This window comes from Pelophylax lessonae (genome assembly GCF_965119305.1).
Source record: "Pelophylax lessonae genome assembly, chromosome: 1".
NCBI classification, from domain to species: Eukaryota; Metazoa; Chordata; class Amphibia; order Anura; family Ranidae; genus Pelophylax; species Pelophylax lessonae.
Window position 1 is genome coordinate 447,616,387 of NC_138768.1, and position 25,697 is coordinate 447,642,083.

A 25,697-nucleotide genomic window follows, 5' to 3' on the forward strand; every position below is an offset into this window, starting at 1 on the left:
ATATAGAGGTCATCACATTATTTCTAGCTATAGATTTTGTTGGGAAGGGTATATATTGAATGCTGTATTAGGGGTATTATATACTTATTTTACTTATATTCAAAGGTTTTTGGAATACAGCAGCCTTTTGTGGGTTCATTTTATTTAGTGGAAATGTGGAGGTGGGTTTTCATTTATGGATACCAAAGTATGTCGCCTTTATTGGGCACGGGCAATTTTGAGGCCTGACCCATTGGTTATCCATTTACTCAATGTAACTTCATCCATTACAAAAAAAAATATTGGATAATGTATTGGTAGGAATTTACTAAGACTGGAGCAGCCAGAATCTGGAGCAGCTGTGCATTACAACCAATTTGCTTCTATGTTTCATTTTTAAAGCTTAAAGTGGTTGTAAATTCAGAAGATTTTTTTTTTATCCTAATGCATAGCTCCCGATGCTTTTCATCAAATTCAGTGAGCCAATGAGGAGAGAGGGGGGGATGGGACCAGGCCGCAGTGCCATGTCTGAATGGACACAGGGAGCTGTGACTGGCTCGGGTGCCCCCGTAGCAAGCTGCTTGCTGTGGGGGCACTCAACAGGAGGGAGGGGCCAGGAGCACTGAAGAGGGACCCGAGAAGAGGAGGATCCAGGCTGCTCTGTGCAAAACCCCTGCACAGAGGAGTTAAGTATAACATGTTTGTTAGTTTTGACCAAAAAAAAAAAACTCACTTTAACTAAAAACCTGAAGAAAGATGGTGATTGGTTACTATGCACAGCTGCTCCAGATTCTGTCTGCTATAGTTTTAATACATTTACCTCATTGTTTATGTGTGTGCTAAAATTTACTTTAGTGTAGTTTTTTTAACTGAAAATTTATGTTTGATAAACATGTGTGCTAATATCTAATGTCATAGAAAACTGCAAGCACCACAATTTTATTATCCAGGGTCTTTGCTTTCAAAAAATATATAATGCTTGAGGGATTTAACTTATGGTCAGGCTAAAATGTACATTTAACATGTGCAAAACCAGAAAAAAATTGCTCTGGTAGTGCAATAATTTTAAAAAGATTTGTTTCTTTTAGACATAACAGTAATTTAAGATTTGAAGACTGTGTGGAAGAATGGGCCAAAATCGCTCCTGACTCCTGAGCAATGCATACTGGAGACAGCTTGAAGCGGTCATTACCAAATAAAGGATTTCGTACAAAGTATTTATTACATTTCAGTTAGCACGTTGAATACTTTTTTCTTGTGTCATTCCATTTTATTGTACATAACTTAATTTCTGAACTTATTTGTTTTAGTTTCTTTGTATGTATGGATTGCATGGGCTGTTACCAACCTGTGGTGAAAGTGTCATGTCTATATATATATATATATAATATATGAAAGAAAGCTACAACTTCACCCTGCAACCACATGGGATGTGCCACTTTAATAGACCAAAAAGATCATAGATCCAGGTCAAGGTGGGCCCAAACAGGTACACTGGTGAGGCGATAGGGGGGGATAGAGAGGACTTTAATGGTGCCATAAATAATGAATAAATTAACAAAAATATAGACACATGTAATATGTCAAAATCAAAATTTGCTGGCTTTTTCATCGTACCTTTTCCACAATCACCTAAGACGCTATAAATATTGTAAGCATTGCATTAAGTTTTTTTGTAGTTAATCAGCCTTATTTCAGCGGTTTGGTTCTTGGGAGTATTTTTTTATTCATTTTAGCAGCCATTTCACCATATTTCAGCAGTTTGGTCTGTTTTTTTAACGAAAATAATATTGCTGTGCCAAGTCTTTCATTGGAGATAAATAAATAAATAAATATGTTTGGTGTACAAAATGTTATCACAATAACTCTAAATCAGTCCAACAACTGTGATACTAAAGTGATGAAACAATTTCTGAGCCGTGATTATAAAATCAATAATATTAATAGTCCCAATCCTCAGTGAAAATAGTGACTGAAAGAAAATCAAAAAATCTTCATCCACAAACGTGATCAAAAGTGCTGCATGCTTCACTCCAGGTGCTCCTAATGACTAGTGACAGATTAGCAGCTCACCTTAGGAACAGACTCCTGAGAGTCAATACACACTCTGGGATAATCACTGCAGTCTGGTTTGCCTTCCCATCACCGCCTCCTGATAGTCCCTCCAGGTTTATATGGCATCGGTGTGGAAAAATAAAAGCAAGATCTAGTGCTCTCTGATTTTAAGGCTATTTATTAAATCATAAATGGTGAAATCGCACTTACATTTCAAAGCACTTCAGCAGTGCGGACTTATCATAGCATCAAACGCTGCCTGTGGTCTCCGGGAATCGACGTGATGACGTGCAGGCTCCTCCCCCGTACGCGTTGCGTCATAGACTTCGTCAGCGGGGTAAGTGCGATTTCACCATTTATGATTTAATAAATAGCCTTAAAATCAGAGAGCACTAGATCTTGCTTTTATTTTTCCACACCAATGCCATATAAACCTGGAGGGACTATCAGGAGGCGGTGATGGGAAGGCAAACCAGACTGCAGTGATTATCCCAGAGTGTGTATTGACTCTCAGGAGTCTGTTCCTAAGGTGAGCTGCTAATCTGTCACTAGTCACTAGGAGCACCTGGAGTGAAGCATGCAGCACTTTTGATCACGTTTGTGGATGAAGATTTTTTGATTTTCTTTCAGTCACTATTTTCACTGAGGATTGGGACTATTAATATTATTGATTTTATAATCACGGCTCAGAAATTGATTTATCACTTTAGTATCACAGTTGATGGACTGATTTAAAGTTATTGTGATAACATTTTGTACACCAAACATATTTATTTATTTATCTCCAATGAAAGACTTGTCGCAGCAATATTATTTTCTTTAAGTTTTCACAGGTGTTTTTGTGTTTGGCACTGATTGTTTGCAGCCTTGTGCACAAGAACTTTGATTGATTCTTTTTTTCTGTTTAATGTGGGCTTGCGCTGATTATTTTTGATTTACATATGGTCTGTTTTTTAGTACTCATTTCAATCAGTAGTAAAATGTTTTCATTTCAGAAGCTCAGTCCCTTAGCTTTTTTTTTTTTGTACTGATTTTAGAAGAAAATTAGTTTTATCTCAGCACAGTGGTCTCTTAGTGTGTTTTAGCACAGGTTCTAGTATTAGTTAGTCCTTGTTGAGAAGATTGATTTATTAGTAATTGTTTGCACATTTTAATTTTGCTGCAATTAATATACACTCCCTGGCCACTTTATTAGGTACATATTGCTAGTACCGGGTTGGGCCCCCTTTTGCCTTCAGAACTGCCTTAATTCTTCATGGAGTAGATTCAACAATGATAATGGTAAACAAGACAACTAGAGAGGGTAAATCTCCTTATCGGGGACACTAGACAGCAATAAAACTTCAAACGGTTCAAACGGTTTTTATTAAAGGCAAAAGAAATGCGGTACAGAAACAGGTGTTTGAAAGATTAGGTACATGCCTTGATAGTACACAGTGGCGGAGCTAGACTTTTAAAACAGGGGTGGCAAAGGGGTGGCTAGGTATTATTTTGGGGGGTCAATATACAAAGTGTAATTTAGTGTCAGATTCGTCCACCGCAATGTCGCAGTCCCTCTAATGATCGCTGCCATTACTAGTAAAGACAGGATACAGGTGGTGGTGATCAGAGGATACAGGTTTGCCCCCAATGATTATTGCAGAGTGCGACAGCAATGCCCCCAATGATTATTGCAGTGAGACAGCAATGCCCCCAATGATTATTACAGTGAGACAGCAATGCCCCCAATGATTATTGCAGTGAGACAACAATGCCCCCAATTATTATTGCAGAGTGAGACAGCAATGCCCCCAATGATTATTGCAGAGTGCGACAGCCTTGCCCCCAATTATTATTGCAGAGTGCGACAGTAATGCCCCCAATTATTATTGCAGAGTGCGACAGCCTTGCCCCCAATTATTATTGCAGAGTGCGACAGCAATGCCCCCAATTATTATTGCAGAGTGCGACAGCCTTGCCCCCAATGATTATTGCAGAGTGCGACAGCCTTGCCCCCAATGATTATTGCAGAGTGCGACAGCCTTGCCCCCAATTATTATTGCAGAGTGCGACAGCCTTGCCCCCAATGATTATTGCAGAGTGCGACAGCCTTGCCCCCAATTATTATTGCAGAGTGCGACAGCAATGCCCCCAATTATTATTGCAGAGTGCGACAGCCTTGCCCCCAATTATTATTGCAGAGTGCGACAGCCTTGCCCCCAATTATTATTGCAGAGTGCGACAGCAATGCCCCCAATTATTATTGCAGAGTGCGACAGCCTTGCCCCCAATTATTATTGCAGAGTGCGACAGCCTTGCCCCCAATTATTATTGCAGAGTGCGACAGCAATGCCCCCAATTATTATTGCAGAGTGCGACAGCCTTGCCCCCAATTATTATTGCAGAGTGCGACAGCCTTGCCCCCAATTATTATTGCAGAGTGCGACAGCAATGCCCCCAATTATTATTGCAGAGTGCGACAGCAATGCCCCCAATTATTATTGCAGAGTGCGACAGCCTTGCCCCCAATTATTATTGCAGAGTGCGACAGCAATGCCCCCAATTATTATTGCAGAGTGCGACAGCCTTGCCCCCAATTATTATTGCAGAGTGCGACAGCCTTGCCCCCAATTATTATTGCAGAGTGCGACAGCCTTGCCCCCAATTATTATTGCAGAGTGCGACAGCAATGCCCCCAATTATTATTGCAGAGTGCGACAGCCTTGCCCCCAATTATTATTGCAGAGTGCGACAGCCTTGCCCCCAATTATTATTGCAGAGTGCGACAGCAATGCCCCCAATTATTATTGCAGAGTGCGACAGCCTTGCCCCCAATGATTATTGCAGAGTGCGACAGCCTTGCCCCCAATGATTATTGCAGAGTGCGACAGCCTTGCCCCCAATTATTATTGCAGAGTGCGACAGCCTTGCCCCCAATTATTATTGCAGAGTGCGACAGCAATGCCCCCAATGATTATTGCAGAGTGCGACAGCCTTGCCCCCAATTATTATTGCAGAGTGCGACAGCCTTGCCCCCAATTATTATTGCAGAGTGCGACAGCAATGCCCCCAATTATTATTGCAGAGTGCGACAGCCTTGCCCCCAATGATTATTGCAGAGTGCGACAGCCTTGCCCCCAATTATTATTGCAGAGTGCGACAGCAATGCCCCCAATTATTATTGCAGAGTGCGACAGCCTTGCCCCCAATTATTATTGCAGAGTGCGACAGCAATGCCCCCAATTATTATTGCAGAGTGCGACAGCCTTGCCCCCAATTATTATTGCAGAGTGCGACAGCCTTGCCCCCAATTATTATTGCAGAGTGCGACAGCAATGCCCCCAATTATTATTGCAGAGTGCGACAGCCTTGCCCCCAATTATTATTGCAGAGTGCGACAGCCTTGCCCCCAATTATTATTGCAGAGTGCGACAGCAATGCCCCCAATGATTATTGCAGAGTGCGACAGCCTTGCCCCCAATGATTATTGCAGAGTGCGACAGCCTTGCCCCCAATTATTATTGCAGAGTGCGACAGCCTTGCCCCCAATTATTATTGCAGAGTGCGACAGCAATGCCCCCAATGATTATTGCAGAGTGCGACAGCAATGCCCCCAATTATTATTGCAGAGTGCGACAGCCTTGCCCCCAATTATTATTGCAGAGTGCGACAGCCTTGCCCCCAATTATTATTGCAGAGTGCGACAGCAATGCCCCCAATGATTATTGCAGAGTGCGACAGCCTTGCCCCCAATGATTATTGCAGAGTGCGACAGCCTTGCCCCCAATTATTATTGCAGAGTGCGACAGCCTTGCCCCCAATTATTATTGCAGAGTGCGACAGCAATGCCCCCAATTATTATTGCAGAGTGTGACAGCAATGCCCCCAATTATTATTGCAGAGTGCGACAGCAATGCCCCCAATTATTATTGCAGAGTGCGACAGCCTTGCCCCCAATTATTATTGCAGAGTGTGACAGCAATGCCCCCAATTATTATTGCAGAGTGCGACAGCAATGCCCCCAATTATTATTGCAGAGTGCGACAGCCTTGCCCCCAATTATTATTGCAGAGTGCGACAGCAATGCCCCCAATTATTATTGCAGAGTGCGACAGCCTTGCCCCCAATTATTATTGCAGAGTGTGACAGCAATGCCCCCAATTATTATTGCAGAGTGCGACAGCAATGCCCCCAATTATTATTGCAGAGTGCGACAGCCTTGCCCCCAATTATTATTGCAGAGTGCGACAGCAATGCCCCCAATTATTATTGCAGAGTGCGACAGCAATGCCCCCAATTATTATTGCAGAGTGCGACAGCAATGCCCCCAATTATTATTGCAGAGTGCGACAGCAATGCCCCCAATTATTATTGCAGAGTGCGACAGCAATGCCCCCAATTATTATTGCAGAGTGTGACAGCAATGCCCCCAATTATTATTGCAGAGTGCGACAGCCTTGCCCCCAATTATTATTGCAGAGTGCGACAGCCTTGCCCCCAATGATTATTGCAGAGTGCGACAGCCTTGCCCCCAATTATTATTGCAGAGTGCGACAGCAATGCCCCCAATTATTATTGCAGAGTGTGACAGCAATGCCCCCAATTATTATTGCAGAGTGCGACAGCAATGCCCCCAATTATTATTGCAGAGTGCGACAGCCTTGCCCCCAATTATTATTGCAGAGTGCGACAGCAATGCCCCCAATTATTATTGCAGAGTGCGACAGCCTTGCCCCCAATTATTATTGCAGAGTGCGACAGCCTTGCCCCCAATGATTATTGCAGAGTGCGACAGCCTTGCCCCCAATGATTATTGCAGAGTGCGACAGCCTTGCCCCCAATTATTATTGCAGAGTGCGACAGCCTTGCCCCCAATTATTATTGCAGAGTGCGACAGCAATGCCCCCAATTATTATTGCAGAGTGCGACAGCCTTGCCCCCAATTATTATTGCAGAGTGCGACAGCAATGCCCCCAATTATTATTGCAGAGTGTGACAGCAATGCCCCCAATTATTATTGCAGAGTGCGACAGCAATGCCCCCAATTATTATTGCAGAGTGCGACAGCCTTGCCCCCAATTATTATTGGAGAGTGTGACAGCAATGCCCCCAATTATTATTGCAGAGTGCGACAGCAATGCCCCCAATTATTATTGCAGAGTGCGACAGCCTTGCCCCCAATTATTATTGCAGAGTGTGACAGCAATGCCCCCAATTATTATTGCAGAGTGCGACAGCAATGCCCCCAATTATTATTGCAGAGTGCGACAGCCTTGCCCCCAATTATTATTGCAGAGTGCGACAGCAATGCCCCCAATTATTATTGCAGAGTGCGACAGCAATGCCCCCAATTATTATTGCAGAGTGCGACAGCCTTGCCCCCAATTATTATTGCAGAGTGCGACAGCAATGCCCCCAATTATTATTGCAGAGTGCGACAGCCTTGCCCCCAATTATTATTGCAGAGTGTGACAGCAATGCCCCCAATTATTATTGCAGAGTGCGACAGCCACAGCATTTGCCCGCAATCATTGCAGAGTGCCAGCGTCCCCCCCGTGAGACCAGCTTACTTACCTCACGGACGGTCCGCGGCTCCCTGCATCTTCTCAGTCCTCCCGCCGGCGCCTCCTCGACCAATGGCACAGCGTTTGCCATTCGGCCAATCAGGAAGCGGGAGGACCCGCTCCCTGATTGGCCGGAGGAGGATCCATGTGACAATAGCGAATTTTCATTCGCTATTGTCACAGAATGGGCGGGCTCGGCTTCGGGAGTCGGGACGCACTGCTTTGCTGCTCCCTGACCCTGGCCGCCAGCTTAGAGGGATCAGCCGGTTCTGCGAACCGGCTGATCCCATCCCACCACTGCCTGTGATTCTCCGCTGCCAGCCAGGATCGGGGTGGCAACAGGGGTGGCAGGGACTTTTTCTGGGGTGTCAATTGACACCCCAGCTAACCCTCTGGCTCCGCCACTGATAGTACAATTCGCATAGAAATACATAAAGGCAGCATATAACAAACAAGTAACAGGTAACAATGTGATATGTAAAGGGGAGTCGTCTTGGCGCCCCGTCTGAGAAGCATAGAGGGTAAGCAATAGATGTAGGTGTGGCCTAGGGCACAATGTATGGATGGACCCATAACCAGAACTGAAGAAGGGGTCCCAGCCATAACAAAGATACATATATAGAGTAGTTGTGCCGGAGGCTGGGTGGGGGGGTTGTAAGGGCTGGGAGAAAATCAGAGTGAGTAGGAGAGGGTCAAGGGGGGGGGGGAGGTTATAGCAGGTGCCCGGAGAGAGTCTCGAATCCCCTTATGGGGGCCCAGGTGGGAATATAGGGCCGGTAATTGGGATGTTAAATCAAGTGAGTACAAGGCTATCGTCAAGGCCTGGTGGCAGGCAATTGTCAATCTAGGGCCTCCAGAGCTTTTCGTATGGGGTCAGTTTGTCCAACAAAATCGCTTCCGCTTTAGCATGTAGCATAGCTTGGGTGACTCTGTTCAGCATAGCCAGGTGACAGAGCGTGGAGGTTTTCCATGCTTTCGTATGGGGGTCAGTTTGTCCAACAAAATCGCTTCCGATTGTGTCAGGACAGTACAAATACCCCTTTTTTGGAAAGTAGACAGGTATTTAGTAAGAGTATGGTGATACTGCATGTGTGAGACTTTTTTTACAGCCTAGCCACGTAGAGGGAGCACCTTCAGGCACTCCTGGGGAATAAATTACATCTAATTTCCTGACTACCTATCACATTTTTAGATGCCCTGGAGAATGAGGACAGTGGACACACCCACAAAGTGACCACATTTTGGAGAGTAAACTCCTCAAGGTATTTTAAGAAGCATTGTAAGTCTTTTGAACTTTTCATTTTTGCCAAATATTTTTGGGAAATACGGAAAATAAAAAATATATTTTCAATTTTTTACACAAAGTTTTCAGTTTAATAAAATATTTCTCACACACGGCATGAGCATACTTAGAATGACTCCCCAAAACACATTCTGATACTCCTCCCAATTGTGGCAATACCACATGTGTGAGAATTTTTTCAATACTTGGCTTGATTATGTACTAGACATTGTATCTTGTGTACCACACAAATCAATCAGATTGCCAAAACCAAGGCTTTTTAATGTAATAAAGATTTTTGCAGAGCCAGTACAAAAAATATCTCAAAGTGTAAATAATTTACTGTTCACCCATATACATAAATGCACTAAAACAGTGCTATTTAAAGTAAACAAAAATGATTGAAACCACAAAAAGTGTGTTAAATAGGTGAAACTCCAAAAAATCTTAGAAAAGTACATATATAAGTACATAAAAGCATACGTGACATCCGCCACCAAATTGTTTCTGCATCACATCTTCTGGTGTATGGTCACTCTCCTTCACTCAATGAATTGGAAACTCACCAGAAAACCAGCTACGATAAATGTAGCAGCAACAGCCTGATCTCTCTGAGCTGATCGCTCTCTCTTTTCTGTTTCAACCCAGTAATAGACAGACCACCTCTGTCCTTGCCTTCCTGCAGGGTTAAACACCAACTATTACAATGCCAGTGCAACTCAAAAGTAGAGCAGACATGGAATATTAGTGTATAGCCATAGTGTAGTCTTTATTCACCCATAAAAACAATATAGTGTCCAAAGAGTAAATAAAAAAAGCCAGTAAACTTACATAAAAAGCAAATGCTCAGTAATCCATGAGTACTGATGTCACACCGCTGCGATGTGAGTTTACCGGCTGTCTTTATTTACTGTTTGGACATGGTATATTTTACATATTGGTCACAGCAATCACATGGTAACAGGGCTAATCACAGCACTGTACCATGATATGTAATCCAGGCCACCAGACATAGCTGGTATACTGTAGATCGCTCTGGTGCACACCCCCAAGGGTGCGCATTAGCAGGACAGGACATACCTGTACAATCAAAGTGGTCCTGTACCTCAATCTTTGATCTCCTGTGCCCAGTGGACACAGTGGCCACAGATCACACTGTTGCATGCCCCTGATGGCTCACACGAGGCGCACTTCTGCCATATATGTACAGTGGCGTGGCAGGAACCAGTTAAAACTACAGTTAGCATGAACACCTGTGAGATTAATTTGAACCCTTGAATTAGTGAAGCCAGTATTTTGTCCAAAAATATGGCAACTGGGAAAAAATTTGACTCCTGACCTGACACAACCGGCTTCCCAGGGGGAAGGTGGGGACCCAGATCTATGGCAATATGTAAACCACAGGTAATGCGGGAATGTGTCCGTTGAACACACCTAAATAGTAATAATGCCCCATCTCATAGCTTGTCCTAGAACATTAGCAATGTTTTTAATGCCCCATGTGGGTTCTCTCAATAGTTTCTTAAATACTAACCCATCTATCAAGATTTCATACTTGTAGTACTCGGGGTCCAGAACAAGTAAACCCCCCATCTGCTGGTATATAAATATGCTGTATATGTTTATCCTAAAAAAAAGGTAAAATATTCCCTCCCTAGATTAATCCTCAGGTTGAAACAATGACAGTGGATGATATGGAAGATGTTTGGATTCATTGTGCAAGCATCAAATGCTTGAGTAAATGAATGCAATGTAATTTTAATTTTTTTAATCACAAACCTGTGAAAAATCAAATTTTTCCCTTGTTCCCCCAACTTAATTTTATCGTACATGCCTCAAGTGATATGAAACTCACTCTTTATCTGCAGTTTTCTCTTCTCTACATCCTTTTAAAGTCCAGAATTTATAAAGCTTCTCTGTGCTGTCAGAAAATAGGGAATGCAGAGCTGAAATTACACACTGCAGAAATCAGTGAGGGGAGTTCTGAAAGCTGATTGGAGGGAAAGGACACACCCCCCTTCACACAGCACACAGGGACAGAGTTGAGGCTATCAATCACAGTCTGTGTGCTGTAAATACCTCACCTTTTTTCTCTTGTTGTCAGGAAAATTTGTCAGAAGCGACTCATGTCAGATGATATTCAGTGCTCTGGATTGAGACAAGTACACACTATAGACACATATACTTTGTTCATATTTTATGTCTGAGGTTTACAACTACTTTATTATTAAACTAAATATTTACATAAACTGATGTTCCTCCTGTGTGAATAGCAATGTAAAGTTGAAAGAAGAATACCGTTCTCCAAAAGTACAAAAGAAAAAAGTAAAAAGTATATGTTCCCTTTGAGCTTTACCATTCCATGTTACATAAAAGTCTCCCTAATGTGATATTTTAATAAGTAGACTTTGTTGATTATAGTTTGAAGTAAATGCCTTTGCTTCTGCATGCAAGCACGCAGGCACAGGGCACTTTAAAAAAAAATGTTATTGTTTATTTTATTTTTATATTTTTATACTTTCCCTTGAATTTTTTTTTTGATCACTTTTATTCTTATTACAAGGAATGTAACCATCCCTTGTAATAAGTATAGGGCATGACATGTCCTCTTTATTGAGAGATGTGGGGTCTATAAGTCCCCACATCTCTCCTCTAGGCTTGGAAGACTGAGATAAAAAAAAAAAAATGATCTTAGCCTTTCCAGCTGAGATCACGGCAGTATTTACAACTGCCAGGCTGAAAGTGACGTTATAACGTCGCACCTGGCCCTCCGAGAGTCATAGAGACTGTCGGGGACCATCTGGTCCTCAGTATTCTCTGTGGTGAACTTCCGCCACCGGTGGATTCGTTCTCCAGCTCACCGATCGCATGATCCCCTCCTGTCACCTGTAAGAACGATCAGGTGGCTAACTGCCGCTATGATTGTTCTTACCGTGCAGGGAATCGTTGGCTGCAAAAGATGATATCTGAATGATGCCTGCAGCTGCAGGCATCATTCAGATATCTCTACTCAAAGTCCAGGACATCATATGATGTCCTTGGGCTGGAAGTGCTTAAAATATTTTAACTACTGTGTATTTTCCCAATAAAAACAAGGAAATAAGAAAATGATGTACTCAAAATTGGCTACCAAAAAAAAGCCTTATCTGTTCCAAAAAAGACGATGTATAATATTTTACGGTAGACTACAAAACGTAAAAGATATAATGTGCAGAACTGAGACATCACAAAAGTGCAAAAGAAAAAATTCGCTGTGACCCAACGGGAGAAAAAGGTCTGGTTTAGGCCTTTTTTTTTAGTATTTGTGTTTTATTGCAAAGGGAACATAATTAAGCTAATGCTTTCTTAATCAAAACAGCATAATGTTACAGCCTGTTATTTTCCTCCATTTGGAAGTTTAGTATAAAGTCAAGCTTGCAAAGGCCAAAAATGTTTGCAGTAGGTGGCAAGGCATCTGTTATAATATATTTTTTGAGTTTCGAGAATATTGTGGGGATATCATTAAAGTCAGTTTTGGAAATCAAATTATTTTTGTTTAAAGACATACTGTATATTTCCATATAATTGTGTTTACCATGAGCCTTAAAATGGAACGGAATCTAGGCTATTGACATTAAAATATTAACATATGCTGAGCAAGCAGTAATATGCTAAAATACAATAAAACAAGCTTTACTGACCCTTGTAGCTGCATGTTGCATGCACTCTGGAAAAATCCTCCTCCACGTTTACAGCAAGATCTTCTCTAAAGCCGGCCATACATGAATCAATATGTGGCTTGTTCAGCAGGGATAGAACGAACTGCAATCCATGTATGGGCAGGCTAGTTGTCGATCTACAGATCAACTTCTGTACAATTAGCCTGCCAGGTATTCTCTGTTCGATCAGTGCAGTGCAGTTTTTTTTCCTTCAACCCTCATCTATGGGTTGCTTAAGAAACTTGTTTTGTTCAATACAATTTATGGATTTATTGATTTACAGTAATAGCGTTACACTTTTTTGCGCTAATATTATTATTTTATTGTTTGTGGTTTTTGGTGTGAGCAGCTTTCCATGATTGTTATAATTGATATTATCCTGACTAGTTTTATACGGAGTCTACACTGTTTTACCATAAGTTCATAAACATTTTTTTTCTGCTGCTGGTCACAGCTAGCGAGGGATATTTTTGAATTTTTTAGAACTAGAAGAAATATTAGCACTGGTGATATTTTTGATGAAAAATGGAGATGAGTCTGACCTAGGAGGTAGTTTTTTGCTTGTAAAAAATATTATATCTGAAGTGCATACTTGTTGGGATATCCCCTTCATAGAGAAATATATAGCTGAATGGATGACTACCTGTAGCTTCAGGTGAAATGTTTATTCAGAGAAGGATGATAAAGAATTAGAATTTACCTGGATTAAACTTGCTGCCAGTGGCGGCCCGTGCATAGGGGGAGCCAGGGCGCCGCCCCCCTAAAAAAAGGAAAAAAAAAAAATTACAACAAAGAACAATAAAGTTAGTAAAAAAAAAAAATTGGTTCGCCGGCCTGACCGGCCTATGTGTTGGCTAAAGGGGGGGTGGGGTTTACGACCCAGAAAGGCGCCAATTGGCTGCCTTCTGGGGGCATAACCTGGGCGCCGGAAAGAGCGCTTGGCCACCCCCACCTTCGTGATGTCCTGGCTGTGATTGGTCCAGTCTCCAGCCTGGACCAATCATCATCCAGGACATCCGATCGCTGACGTCAGGGGCGGTGCCGGTGCGTGCGTCAGTCACTCACCGTCACCGCCGCTCGGAGGACGAGGGAGAAGCCGCTCACCTTCCCGCGCTGCCGCCGCAGAAGAGGACGAACTGGATCGAGGAGGGGAGAACCCGCCGCCGCCAGGTAAGTGCATTAAATTGAAGGGAGCACGCACACTGGTCTCTGCAATCATTGGGGTACGATGCTGTGGGCACTCTGCAATCATTGGGGTACAATGCTGTGGGCACTCTGCAATCATTGGGGTACAATTCTGTGGCACTCTGCAATCATTGGGGTACAATGCTGTGGCACTCTGCAATCATTGGGGTACAATGCTGTGGGCACTCTGCAATCATTGGGGTACAATGCTGTGGCACTCTGCAATCATTGGGGTACAATGCTGTGGGCACTCTGCAATCATTGGGGTACAATTCTGTGGCACTCTGCAATCATTTGGGTACAATGCTGATGGCACTCTGCAATCATTGGGGTACAATTCTGTGGCACTCTGCAATCATTGGGGTACAATGCTGTGGCACTCTGCAATCATTGGGGTACAATGCTGTGGGCACTCTGCAATCATTGGGGTACAATTCTGTGGCACTCTGCAATCATTGGGGTACAATTCTGTGGCACTCTGCAATCATTGGGGTACAATGCTGTGGGCACTCTGCAATCATTGGGGTACAATGCTGTGGCACTCTGCAATCATTGGGGACAATGCTGTGGCGCACTGCAGTGATTGGGGACAATGCTGTGGCGCTCTGCAGTGATTGGGGACAATGCTGTGGCGCTCTGCATTGAAAGGGGCTCGCACGCTGAACTCTGCATTGATGGGGGCACGGAACAGTGTTCATTGCATTGAAGGGGGCACAGCACAGTGTTCATTGCATTGAAGGGGGCACAGCACAGTGTTTATTGCATTGAAGGGGTCACAGCACAGTGTTTATTGCATTGAAGGGGTCAAAGCACAGTGTTTATTGCATTGAAGGGGGTCACAGCACAGTGTTTATTGCATTGAAGGGGTCACAGCACATTGTTCATTGCATTGAAGGGGGCACAGCACAGTGTTTATTGCATTGAAGGGGGCACAGCACAGTGTTTATTGCATTGAAGGGGGCACAGCACAGTGTTTATTGTATTGAAGGGGGCACAGCACAGTGTTTATTGCATTGAAGGGGTCACAGCACAGTGTTTATTGCATTGAAGGGGTCACAGCACATTGTTCATTGCATTGAAGGGGGCACAGCACAGTGTTTATTGCATTGAAGGGGGCACAGCACAGTGTTTATTGCATTGAAGGGGGCACAGCACAGTGTTTATTGCATTGAAGGGGTCACAGCACAGTGTTCATTGCATTGAAGGGGTCACAGCACAGTGTTTATTGCATTGAAGGGGTCACAGCACAGTGTTTATTGCATTGAAGGGGTCACAGCACAGTGTTTATTGCATTGAAGGGGGCACAGCACAGTGTTCATTGCATTGAAGGGGGCATGTACGCTGGTCTCTGCATTGAAAGGGGGCATGTACGCTGGTCTCTGCATTGAAAGGGGGCATATACCATCTCCTGTACCATGACCTGTGACATGTTTATACCATATCTGTGCCATGCCTATACCATATCTGTGCCATGCCTATACCATATCTGTGCCATGCCTATACCATCTCCTGTACCATCACCTATGCCATGCCTATACCATCACCTGTGCCATGCCTGTACCATGACTTCAAAGTCACGCAATTTTTTACTGCATTCTTGGCGCGAAGCAATACCTATTACATTTTTCTTTTTGCGCCCCCCCCCCCCCAAAAAAAATTTTGAGCACCAGCCGCCACTGCTTGCTGCAGAAAAAAAAGAGAAAAATTGCTAAATTATATGGGAAAATGAAGAATATGAAATAGAAATCGTCCTTCTACAGTAAAGAAGTAAAATACAAAACATACTCAGATGATCTTAAAAATATATATAGAAAAAGAGGAGGCAGAACAGAAAACCAAAAAGAAGCAAAAATAAGATAGGGACTGTGGAGGGAAAAAGTTTAAAAATGTTTTTTTTAATGGCAGAATAATAAACATGGAGTGGACAGCGCAGCTACCAAAAAGTTGGAGAATAATAGGGTTCAGAATAAGAAATTTATACAGGAGACTGCAATGCCTTTTTTCCTCTGGACAAAAATAGAGGTTATTGGAGAGGAAATTATAGATCCCTGTGGAGGGGGTTTTGCAGCGCAAAATGAAAGATAAAGGGTGTGGGGACTTTTTTTTATCATTAAATTTTTATTAGATTTAAATAGATTCTCAGTAACAATAACAAGAGTTTTACAGTGAGAATAAAAAAAAAAAAAAAAAAAACGTAATAAACATATGGTTACATGTACGCAGATATTTTCCTTACATAACAGATAAAACATTATAACAGTAAAGTAGGGATTGGAGGGTGGATAGGGAAGGCTTGGAGTTTTAATGACACTTCATTCTTCCATTCTATAGTAGGTTTTCCATGTGTCCCAGGTTTTTCTAAATTTAGCTAGTGAATTGCTCTGTAATGCAAAGTAAAGTTCGAGGTCTTTTGTGAGGTTGAGTTGGAGTATCACGTCTGAAAGGTTAGGGGCTAAGGAGAGCCTCCATTTACGCATTATTAGTAGTCTAGCTGCAAACAATATTTGCATGACAAGAGGTCTAAGGTGTGGTGGATATTCGTCAATACCAATGCTTAAAATAGCTAGTTGGGGGGAGGGGGGGATAGAATGCACGTTACTGCAGAAATCATAGAGAATACTCTTTTCCAAAAGGGGTGAATGTGCGGGCAATCCCATAGGATGTGGGTTAGGGATCCGGTTTTGGAACACCCTCGCCAACATTCAGTCTAGGTTAGCGAATTTAACCATTTGCACTGGGGTCAGGTACCATCTATGTTGAAGCTTTTGTGACAATTCCCAGTAGTTGATGCATTTGGAGGAGGTGAGATTATAATGTATCGCCTGTGTCCATTGGAGGTCGGAGAACAAAGTTTTGAGGTCTCGTTCCCATCGCTTATGGGCTGCAGTTTTATTGAATGTGCCTTTATCCTGGAGGAGGTTGTAGAAGAGAGTAATGCCTTTAACTCGTAGAGAGGTTGAGGACCAAAAGTTCCATGCCTTTCTTGGCACTTTAATTTTGGGAAGGGGGTTTTTCGAGAGGTAGGAAGTGATTTTGTCTATAAGTGAATATGCCTTGGGGCGATAAATTGTACTTTGTTTGTAGAATAGAGAAGGGGAGGAGTTCATCATTTTGGATTAGCAGTGACATAAGTTTGTCACTCAGAGGGTACCAGTATTTTAAGGAGAAGTCAGTGATCAGGAACTTACAAATTCTAGTGGAATTGGGATGTAAGTATCTATGGTTTCCTCAGGGATGTTTTGGGAGAATCATTTCCATGCTGATAGGGCGGCTCGTATTGTAGGATGGTTTATGATTGGTGTAGCGGTTGATAATGGGTGTGCCAAAAGGAGGGTACTAAGGTTTCCTGTATAGGTGTGGGATTGTTCTATGCTTCTCCATTGTTTATTGGAAGTGGGGGTAAACCAGTGTCTAATCTGGTCAAGGATTACAGCTAGGTAGTAGTCCTTAATCTCTGGAAAGCCCATTCCCCCAGGCTCTCTTGTTTAATGATAGTGGAATATGGGCAGCGCGGCTTTTTTATTTTTCCATACAAAGGAGTTGATACGACGTTTGAGGGAGTAAAGAAAGAGAACGGTATCGAGATAGGTAGGGATCTATATAGGTACAGGAGCTTCGGGACTGTTATCATCTTATACGCAGCTGTTCTACCTGGCCAGGAGAGATATTGTTTACTAAACTTAAGTAGGTCCTGTTTGCAGGTGTTGATGAAGGGGACATAGTTGACAGAGTATAATTTAGAAGTGGAAGAGGATAGGGTTATACCTAGGTAGGGCATGGTAGAGTGGACCCACTGAAAGGGGTATTTGGCTTGCAGGTTTGTTTTAATGGGGGCAGGGATTAAGAATCATTCACTTTATATGATGAGCATGCAATAAATTCTTCTAATACAGTACATATGGCTGGCAGGGAAAAAGCCAGTTTAGTTTAGAGTCAGAATGGTTTAGTTAGGATCTGGGAACAAAGTGAGTTTATATTCTTTGTCTCCTACTGAGATACCCGAAACATTGCTGTGATCTCTTATGTGTTGGGCCAGTGATTCCATTATGAGCGTGAAGATTATGAGTGATAGTGGGTACCCTTGTCTGGTCCCATTAGTTATGGTGAATGGGTCTGACATAACGCCATCTGTGAAGACGCGGGCTGTGGGTTTTGAGTACAAGGCCAAAACGGCAGAGAGAATATTACCTTGGAAGCCAAATTTGAGTAGAGTGTGTTTTGAGGTACCCCCAGTGGATTATATCAAAGGCTTTTTCAGCGTCTAGTGTTACGAAAATGGATTGAATGTTGTTAGTTTCAGCGTGATGGAGTAGGTTGATAATCTTGCGAGTAGCGTCTGGTGCTTGTCTGCCTAGTGTAAATCCAACCTGGTTGGGGTGAACAAGTTGTGGGATAATGGGTGCCAATCTTTGAGCAACTCGTTTCGCATACAGTTTGAGGTCTGTGTTTAGCAGAGAGATAGGATGAAAATTTTGGGGGTAACTGGCTCCTTCCCTGGTTTAGGTATAGCTACAATGTTAGCACACAACATTTCCTCTGGGAATTTGCCAGAGGACACAGCAGCGTTGAACACCGGACATAAATGTGGGGCTAGTATATTGGAAAAGATTTTGTAATATTCGGCTGAGAAGCCACCAGGGTCTGGGGCTTTCCCATTGGGAAGTGAGGAGATAGCTTTCTCAATCTTTGAGTGGGAGAAGGGGGCGTTCAGAGTTGTTAGAAGGTCAGTGGGAATTTGAGGTAGCTTTAGGTGTTCTAGGAAGCCTAAGATGATTATGGGGACATTAATTGTTCTGGTGGATCAACATTCCATCCTTACAGATTTGCTCCCTTGTCCTCTATGGATGAGTGATACTTCTCTGATGATAAAAGTGGGTATTCTTTTGCTCACAAAGAATATTACAGAACCCACAAGAAGGACTATGGAGACAATTGGGGTAGAGATCAGATATCTAATTTATTTTAGGACACAACTAAAGAACAAAAAAAGGAAAATTGGTTTTCGGGGAGGCAGGTTACAATTCAAAAAAATTGAAAATTCTAGATTAGGGGTGTCCAACCCGTGGCTCACAGGCCCCATGTGGCCCAAGACAGCTATGAATGCAGCCCAACACAAAATCATTAACTTACTTAAAATGTTTTTTGGTACTTTTTTAGAAAAATGCATTTAGACTTAGCAAACACATGCAGCCGAAAAACAATTTGACTGTGTCTCTTTACAGGACTTTTATAACTTTTATCTTCCCAAAAAAAAATATACATCACTCTTCACAATCAGTTCTTATTCATGTCATGAGTTTTCGGCAGCACCTCTATTTGTGACTAACTTTTTTTAAGGATGAAGCACTCAAAGCGCAAAATTAGAACCAAAAAAATCTGATGAACACCTTGAGAATTCATTTATAGTTGCTACTTTATCCATCAAAACAGATATTGATGCGTTAGTTTACCAAAAACAGTGCTAAATATTGCACTCATTTTATGTTGCCCCGTTTTATTTTTCTAATAAAAAATATTACAAAAAATGAAGTTTTATTACTCAGATTGGTGCATTATCTATACTGGTGATCGTTAACTTGTGATCTGCCGACTTTTTCTATTTATTAGCTATCCTTATTGTTAGTGTATTTTATGTGTGGCATGAGACAATTCCTCTTCATCCAATGTGGCCCAGGAAGGTCAAAAGTTTTGACACCCCTGCTCTAGATGGTAATAGTATTTTTAAATTTGAGTAGCGCTAGTTTGACCAATGAGGAGGTGACAGGTCAAAAGTTTTGACACCCCTGCTCTAGATGGTAATAGTATTTTTAAATTTGAGTAGCCCTAGTTTGACCAATGAGGTGGTAACCACATTAACCCCCCACCCTGGGAATTTGGCACGTCTATCTTGGTACTCCGTGATCTAATTTTAAAAGATATGGATAAACTGGGAGAATAAAAATAAAAGCAATAATAATAATAAAACATGTGATAGAAAATAACTGGTCATTCGCCCCACAGATAAGGGTGGAGGCAAGGTATTCTAAAAAAACAAGATTTTCTTAAGTGAAATGAAGAATATTATAACTGATAGAGAGACTTCTGAAGAGGGACCCATAATCTAAAGTATAAAAAGAGATTTGGAAAAGTTGATTGCTAAAGGTTTTTCACTGGACATATTGGACAAAAAAGAAAAAGCATATTTGGTCCATTCTGCTCCAAGGGTACCAGTGATATACTACTTGTTGAAAATAAATAAGGTTTTACAAAATTCTCTAGGCTGCTCTATTATCACTAGCATAAGCTCAGTACCTTCTAGGATTGGCAAGTATATTCATTTTTATTTAGCCATTTCAATTTGAAAAAAATACTTGTTTTTGAGAAATACCAAGCATACCATTAATGAGCTTAAATGAGTAAAATATACAGATGATCCTTTGTTAGTCACAGCTGATGATTCATCCCTCTGTACCATAATTTCTCATTAGAAGAGTTTTGAATCGGTCCAGTAGTTCCTTTAACAAGATGATAATTTGACAGATAGGCAGGTAACCTTTATTCTGGAACTTTTCGATTTTGCTATGAAGCATATTTACCTCTAGCATGGGGGCAAGTCCTGTTCACAAAAACTGGGGTAGCCATGGGCACAATCTTTTTCTCCCAGTCTTCCTTTTACCATTGCATTCTAGGATACTTATCCTGTGCACCTTACCCAAGATCCACAAGGACAAAGATTGCCCTCTCAGATGACCTATAGTCTCAGGAAGAAAATCAATCTTTGTAGTGAGTATTCAATTGTTGGACAAGTTTCTGGCTCTTTTGGTTTAAAAGACAAGATCATACATTAAAGACACTGATGAGTTTCTGCAGAAATAAAAAACACTGTCTAAAGGTGATGGAAATTAGATATTTGTCACCTGGGATGTTTATAAACTTCCATTCCTCAAACAGCAGGGGCAACTGGTGCTATTAGGTTGATCCAGAATAGCAGTGAATATACTAATGCACAGATTCAGTTTTCTGAGAAATTATTTAATCTGATTCTCTATTTCGTTTTTCAAAATGATTAATATCTGCAGCTTTAAAATGTTGCAATGGTTTCTAATGTAGCTCCGTTGTTTGCAGGAGCATTCTTGGACAATTTTTAAAATAGATTCATTTAGACTGATGATATTTTTTCAACATGTCGCACCACGTGGTGGTGCTATATTGAGGATGTGTTTTGTATATCGCGGGGTGACATTGGAAACCTAAAACTGTTGAATGAGTGGCTGAATGAGTTTTGCCATGAGATTAAATCTAAAATGTGTATTAGTGGTGATAAGGTCCCCTTCCTGGATACATTGATCAACATCAAAGAGAGGTATATTCAATCTGATATATATGTCAAATTGACTGACAGAAATTAACTATTAGCATTTGATAGTTTCCATCCTTCCCATACATTTAGGTTGATTGTACATAGTCAACTTTGTAGAGCAACTAGGATTGTGAATGATCAGACACAGCGATAGTGATACGGCCAAATTGCAGCAGAAGAGGAGAAAAAAATGCATGCTTTTTGGTATGTAGTATGCTTAAAGTAATGACGTTTTTTAAAACATTAAAAAAAAACATTGGCAGATTTTAATTGGAGCCTACTCTGAGATAAGTGAACTTCAGACTGGTCCACTGCGGGCTTTTCGTAGAAACGAGAGTCTTCGGGATATGTTAGTGACAGCAGACTTTCAGAAAAACACAACACTAGTACAGAGAACAATTTGGGTTCAAGAAGATATATTTTTTGTATGACAGTTTAACAATGCAATGGGAATATATATTTATAACAGATGTATTTACATTCTGTAAATTCTTTACATGTGTTTCTGAAGGTGGCTTCCAGGAACGTATCGAGCCTACATGTACAGTACTGGAATCTTTACTTTGCTTTACTTTGCTTTTTAATGTGATTCAATAAAGGACTGTTTTGTTTTGACATGTCTACATAAAGTCCATGACTACCAGCAGTGCCTGTGCTATTATATGATTTATATGGACGTGGACATATAGCACACACAGTCTTGGTTTCAATACTATATGGGTATTGGGTTCAGGAACATGTGGATCTTTTCCATGTTTATATTGTACCCAATTTAATCTAATGAGTTAGGGTGACACTTTCATTCAGCCAGGCAAAGGACAGTTTAACCACTTCAATACTGGGCATTTTCGCCCCTTCCTGCCCTGGCCATTTTTCATTCAGCTTTCGGTGCTGTCACACTTTGAATGACAATTGCAACACTGTACCCATATGAAATTTTCATCATTGTTTGGGAACAGATAAAGCTTTCTTTTGGTGGTATTTAATCACCTCTGAGTTTTTTATTTTTTTGCTAAACAAACAAAAAATTGTAAACATTTTGAAAAAAAAAATTCTTAGTTTCTGTGATAAAACTTTGCAAATAAGTAATTTTTCATCTTCAATTATGTGCACTGATGGACAGTGATGAGGCTGCACTAATGAGGCGGCACTGATAAGGCTGCATTGATGGGCGCTGATTGGTACCGATGAGGAGACACTAATGAGACTGCACTGATGAGGCAGCACTGATAGGCGCACTGATGGGCAGTGGGCACTAATAGGTGGCTATCGCGTACCTGGTGATGACTAGAATGTTGTGGAGGCCTCTATTGCACCTCCTGCCCAACACTCCTAAAGGTTGAAACAGAAGACAGAGAGTGTGAAGGCATGGGATGGCACTAATGCCGGAGTAGCTGGCCGGTGAAGTCTGCTCTTAGGTGGATAAAGCTGGGGTTTGCAGTCCTAAGAACTGAATACTGAAGAAGCTTAGCAACTGAGCAGGAGATGATAGCAGAGCTGGTATGCAGGCAGCAAACAGCGGCAGCCAGGTAACAATTGGCCAAGTCAGCAGGCAGAGTAAGTCCAGGAAACAGGCCACGGTTGGTAACAGCTGGACAGAGTAGTACAGAATCAGCAGCCAAAGACGAGTCCAGTAAACAGACTAAGGTCAGAGAGATCAGCTAAACAAGGTTAATGCAGGAGCAAATGCAAAGTCCAGGAGAAAGCCAGGTCATGCCCAGGAAGCAAGTTCAATGGATCAGGTCACAGGAGAACAGGTACAAGCTGAAGAAAATTTGGAAACTGCTCATGGTGACAGGCTAGTTTAAATAGGCAACTGTGCGCCAAGTATGCACTCTAATTTATATGCACACAAATGCGTGCACATTGTACTGAAATAATACATCTATTGCCTCTTTGCCAAGAAGTATTAGCACGTGAGCAATGCACATGAATATGAGCATAAGCCTGCACTGGTCTTCTGGTGCTGTGAATCTGGTTTACCTTACAGTGGAACTGATGTGCAAGGATAAGCTCAACTGATGGGGCTGCACTGATAATCAGGGCACTAATAATAAGTGTAAACAATGCACTGTCAGCCTTGCTGGTTATCAGAGGCAACGTGTGAGGAAAGGTCTGCTGATACCCAGCAAGTCTATTCACATGTGACCAGCTGTGATTGGACACAGCTGATCACATGGTAAAGGGCTACTGTGATTGGTCCTTTAAGGACACAGCAGTCACAGAGCCCGCCCGGGGGTGTGCGGCTGGCGCGGTTCTGGGAGGACACCCATGGACGCCCTCCTAGAACTGGAGAACTGTTCTGTAGCCATCTTTTGACTATTGCGTGGGTGGGAAGGGGTTAAAATCAAAGGGAATTTCACCTGCTAATCCACATATGTAATATACAATATGTTTTAATATGTCCATTTAATTTATTATATGTGGGCCAAACTACAAAATGAAGGAACAAACAGCTAGGTTTTCCAATAGCAAAACATTTCACTGAGTTTGATCATAAAGAAACTAATCTGCGGGTTATGATATTGGAAGAGGTTTCAGAAAAATAGGTAGGGTAGTGACAGAATTGTGACACTCAAATAGAGGAAAGTTTGGTGGATTATTTTACCACCTAATCTTTTGAATAAGGACTATGATTTGTATTTGTTTTTACAGTGCATTCCAGAAAGTATTCACGGCGCTTCACTTTCTCCACATTTTGTTATGTTACAGCCTTATTCCAAAATTGATTAAATTCATTATTTTCCTCAAAATTCTACAAACAATACCCCTCTCAAGCTCCATCAGGTTGGATGGAGAGCATCGGTGCACAGCCATTTTCAGATCTCTCCAGAGATGTTTAACTGGGTTCAAGTCTGGGCTCTGGCTAGGCTACTCAAGGACATTCACAGAGTTGTCCCATATATACTCCTTTGTTATCTTGGCCTTCACCCCCAATCTGTAATACAGAGTACTCTGGAGCAGGTTTTTATCAAGGATGTCCCTGTACATTGCTGAATTCATCTTACCCTCAATCCTGACTACTTGCCCAGGTCCTGCCACTGAAAAACATCCCCACAGCATGATGCTACCACCGCCATGCTTCACTGAAGTGATGGTATTGGCCAGGTGATGAGCGGTTCCTGGTTTCCTTCAGACATAACGATTGCCATTCAAGCCAAAGAGTTCAATCTTTGTTTCATCAGAATAGATAATTTTGTTTCTCATGGTCTGAGAGTCCTTCAGGTGCCTTTTGGCAAATGCCGGCAGGCTGTCATGTGCCTTTTACTGAGGAGTGGCTTTTGTCTTGCCACTCTGCCATACAGGCCTGATTGGTGGAGTGCTGCAGAGATGGTTGTTATTCTGGAAGGTTCTCCTCTCTCCAAAGAGAAACACTGGAACTCTGTTAGAGTGACCATTGGATTCTTGGTCACCTTCCTGACTAAGGCCCTTCTCTGCCGATTGCTCAGTTTGGCTGGGTGGCTTACTCTTCTTCCATTTATGGATGATGGAGGCCACTGTGCTCACTGGGACCTTCAATGTTGCAGAAATGTTTCTGTACCCTTCCCCAGATCTGTGCCTCCATACAATCCCATCTCAGAGGTCAACAGACAATTTATTGGACTTCATGGCCTGGTTTGTGCCCTGACATGCACGGTTAACTGTGGGACCTATATAACAACAGGTGTGTGCCTTTCTAAATCATGTCCAATCAACTGAATTTTCCACAGGTGGACTCCAAGTTGTAGAAATATCTCAGGGATGATCAGTGGAAACAGGATGCTCCTAAGCTCAATTTTAAGTGTCATGGCAAAGGCTTTGAATACTTTATTACTTTATTAATTTTTCATAAGAGAAGAAAAAAAATACACAAAGATGCTTACAGTTAACATCTGCAATGACAGATAACACATAACAATGCTAAACAGTCGACATGGTCCATAGAGGAGCTCATGGCAGTGGCATGTGCGTCTGGAGAACACCATGCCGGCAGTCTCCATGGACCGGGGTAATGTCGTCAGGGCCTGGTCCCACTCCCCCTCCTCCGGCGCCCCCAGGGGAACATACTGCACCACCAGGGGGGAAGCGGCCACCCAGCACCCAGTCCACTGTACCACCGCCGGCACTGGAAAACTTCACCGTCAGCATTGGTATACCAGAGCCACTGATATGTTCAATTTGGACAATGGCCGCCGCAGGCAGCAACAGGGGGTCAACAATGACCCTGATAGAACCACGTCTTCATAAATCTCTTTGCGGTAGAGAGAGGAAGAGGACATGAAGAAGAGAGAGATGAGGAAAGAAAAGGGAAAAGAGGAAATGGAAAAGGAGCAACAAAGGATAGAGTGGGGAATAGAAATAGTAGGAGGTTGGCATCCAGGTCCGCAAGACAGGGGCTCAGGCGACTCAAATAAGCCGTCCAATCCCTGTATATGGGGGGAATACCCTCCCGTCTACGGGGAGCCCACCAAGTATCTCACCCAGGGGTCCCAAGTCTTCTCAAAATGGTGCATTTTATCTTGAAGGATGGCCACCATCCTCTCATTGATCATGATCCAGGTCAGCTTAGCCATAAGCAACTCAATCGTTATCACCGGAGATCTCCAGCAACGGGCTACGGCTATTTTGGCTGCTGT